A 3,971-nucleotide genomic window follows, 5' to 3' on the forward strand; every position below is an offset into this window, starting at 1 on the left:
CCAGCGACCTGCGCACCCGGGGCGCAGCGCGGTACGCGCTGGTTCTCTTTGTTCCTTGAGCTCTCTGCTTGGCGTGGCCCTGGGCTGCCCAGACTCCTGTGTAAGTCGGGGAACCGCCCTGGCCAACCTGAGTTCTGGGCTCCTGGTCCCCGTGGAGGGCTCTGTCCCCACCAAGGCCCCACCCAGGGGACGAGGGCCAGAGTGGAGGCGCGAGTAGAGGCGCGGGACTACGCGTGGACCACCCGGAGCGGCGGGCGGAGACTTGGAGGGCCTGGGTGTAGCGTGCGGGGCGTTCATTGGTCCCCTCGGGCCTCTCCTTTGTCCCGGGACATGGCAGCTGCGCTTTGTCCGCGCATCTGGGCGGTATGGACCGGAGCCTGTCACCGCTGCAGATCTCGGAGCCCACCGGGGCTGGGGAGAGGGCCTAGGAGAAGAAGGGGTAGGGGAATACTGCGCGCTTGGAGTAGGGGGTGGTACCCAGAACCCACCCTTGTCCTGGTGACTGAAGCTCCACTGCGTGGACTATTTTAGAAACCTTAAGTATATTCATGGAACTCCCAGAGGCTTTGCAAAGAAGGGGGAGGGTTTTGGCTCAGTTACCCAATGTGTTTGGAGTTCAACTGTGCACCCTGCTCTGGAACTGAGCTCCAGGTTGATGAGCAGGGCTCCCTTGGAAGGGACGGGGATGGAGAGATGGAGAGAAAGGGGAAAAAGGAGGGGGTCAAAAAAAAGAACTCAGATGTGTGATGTCCACGAAACAAATCCACACGAGGAATGGGATCACTATGTACTGAAATTTGAACTAATAAAACAATAAGAATCGAACAACAAAAACAGAAATAGAAGTTACAGGGATTTGACTGAAATCTCATTATTAAGCTACAATGCTTAATCAGGGCATGGCTGAGAAGGCCAGCACAGGGCCCCAGGTTGCGTTACTTGCTCCTGACGCTTGGGGGTTTTGCGGACCTCCCTGTTTTCCTCTGGATAAAACAATAAACTGTATCCCATAAATGTGGAATGGGCAGTGTACTAATAGAGTCCCCATAAGTGTCATGCCAGAGACCTGCAGCGTCCCAGAGTGGCCTCAGTCTCTCTTGACTTTGGGGCTTTTGTCCCTACAGTGGGTGCATTAGTACTATACCTGCCATCAGAGTGAACATCTTTTAGAAGTGTTGTTCCTAGTGCCTGATATATGACAGCTAAGAAATTGTAGTAACTAATATATTATTGAAACCTTTATGGGAACACATTTCCACGCAATAGAAAAGATATTTTGCACATTTCTTGAGAGTGTAACATTTCCTGTTTGTTTTTTAGTTTTGTTTTTTGCATAAACTCAGCAAATCTGGTGTTTTAATGACTGTAAAGAAATTTTAATGAAATAAATGAGTAGCAAAATAACAACTATGGTGAGCCTTGACATAGGCACAGCCATGATTGAACTTTGAGTCACCTCGCCGGCACGGACGTGCTGTCGCCCATAGCAACGGGCTAGTTCAACTGGTGGTCTGACCTGTTGCCTAGCAAATGTAACCCATAATACTTGTTTTGTAGAACCTTGTGACCTTTGCAGTCAGCTACATCCCGTTTACAGTTTTGGTTTCGGTTTTAGCCTATATATACCCCACCCTGAAAAATAAACAGGGCCTTGCTGCGGTAGAGCATGAGCCTGGAACTAAGTTCGTGAAACTGCTTTCCTGTTGTTCTTCCCTCGGGTTTGGGACCTGCTGGCAGGATTCTGACGTTGCGGCTCGCGACAACTAACTTGGTGCTTGTAGAAAAAGTATCACCTTAAGACAAATAAGCAAATTGTTACACATTTTTAGTTGGATTGAGCTTATATTTATGACTCAGATGCAAAATGAAGGGCTGCTCGATTAACCTACTGCCTCCTGGGGATCATGGTGCTGGTTTGTGTACATGGAGGCTTGTGTTGGTCACTGTCCCCGCCAGAGCATAATGGTAAATGTCTTGACAGTTTTAAGTTTAGTCGGTCACAGTGACCAAAGACAGGTGTAGATTATTTTTATTGGTTTACAGTTTCAAGAGCTTCTTTAGTTTCTTGAGCTCTGACACTGTAATATTCTTTTCCTTTAAAAATAAGAAAAAAGCAAACAAAACAGGAAGCATTCCAAAACTCAATTGCTGCTATCTATTGGCTTATAATAACCTGCATTTCTTTTTCCTGTTTCAAGCTCAGGTCCCTCTAACACCCCTGGGTTCCTGCTGCTCACAAGGAAATCGCTCCTGTGGTGTGGAAGCAACCTGAAGCCCATGATCCCAAATGGCTGGTCGATGAAATTCAATCCATAAGCCAAGTCCCCAGGCTGGAAGGAAAGCATCAGAAGGTTGGGGAAGGAGGAATGAAGGTTTTCTGACTCACTGCCACTGATTCCAGGGCCATTTTCATTTATCTGTTAGTTATAGACACTCATTTCTCTCTCGTTTCTTAGGCACTCCACCTTTTACAATAAAGTAGGCTATTTTACAGATGGGGAAACTGGCTGAGAGATACTCATAAGACCCTTTATGTAAAAAGCAATCTCTTCTGGCCCTGATTAATGTGAGATTTTCATTCCATAGCATTAGGAAAACACAGTAACTTCTTCCTTTTCTTGGGAAATTAGTACCTTGGGGAAGAAATCACCTGTATCTGAATTCTTCATACTTAATCAGTGAAACAAATCCGTCTGTGCAAGTTGGTATAAAAAATGAATTTCCAACCCTGGCTTGTTGGGAATCCATTATTTAATCATAAGATTGGCCAGAGCATTTGTTTACCAACCAACTCATAGATTTGTTTTAACGAATTCTCTTAATCTTTGGCATTGTTATTATGGAAACAGAGCAGCATGAAGGAGAAGTAGCCCAGGGGAAGGTCCTATCCACCTTTCTTCCAGGGCTGCCTGACAGAGGGTGTGAGCATTAATTGTGATGTGACCACTGGATGGCAATAACACCCACCTAGCAGATTAGTAAGGTTCTGGGTATGTTCGTGGATGACTGACTCCCGGACTGCACACTGAGGAGGATGCCTGCCCCAGATGTGGGCGTCACCAGCCAATAGGCTTGGGGGCCTTGCCAGAGTCAAGAGGGAAAGAAGGAAATCTCCCTTTTTCACCCTTGCCTTAGGACATTTGTCCCCACTTCCCTCAACCTCCAGTGCAGACTCTTCAGCTTCCTAACATGGACTCTCACTGGTGACTGCAGTGAGCTCCAGGCTTTGACTTTTCACTACTACTAGATCCTCCAGCCTGCCAGTATTCAGGCTGCCATTTTGAATTCTATCACCTCTGATTTCACTGACAGCCACTAGGACTCTTCCCCTTCTGGTCCTAGCTACCTAATACATCCTTCATGTAATTATACGTATCTTTTGTATTAATTCATTTCCTCTAGTGAGCCCAACTAACACAAAGAGAAAGACATAACTTTCAGCATTGAAAATAATAAAGATGCATTTGCAGCCTTTCACTATTAGAGACATGAGAAGGAGATGCACTTGGTGTCAGGATCCACAGCCAGAAACTATCTGGCCTTTCCCTGGGCTCAGGAGCCACTGCAGGTCCAGCCCTTGGGTCTAAACCTGGCCTCAGCCTAAAAGGAACAGGGCCAGAGAGAAGACTGAAAACCATGTTGAAGGAGTGCAAATCATCGTCCCCTCCCCGAGTTGTCCTGGCAGCCACAACCCAGTGTTAAGAGAATCAGACACAAGGTGAGAGACTTAGGTTCTAGTTCCAACCTTTCTCCTGAGTGAAAGTGGTTGAGGTTATGAGTTTTAGTGACCCAGTCAGCAGTCACCATCTCATCACTGGCCCCAGAAACCTGACTTCCAGAGCAAGGGGACAATCGCTTGCCACAACTTGGCAAGTCACAGTTTGTGTAGACATTTTTACCCTTCATTCCACTGGATTTTCCAAACTGGGTGACAAAGGGCAAGTGTGATAAGGCCAAGGACAAGGCTTTGG

This window comes from Fukomys damarensis, unplaced genomic scaffold (genome assembly GCF_012274545.1).
Source record: "Fukomys damarensis isolate Sample0158 unplaced genomic scaffold, DMR_v1.0_HiC HiC_scaffold_9, whole genome shotgun sequence".
In the NCBI taxonomy this organism is placed as follows: domain Eukaryota; kingdom Metazoa; phylum Chordata; class Mammalia; order Rodentia; family Bathyergidae; genus Fukomys; species Fukomys damarensis.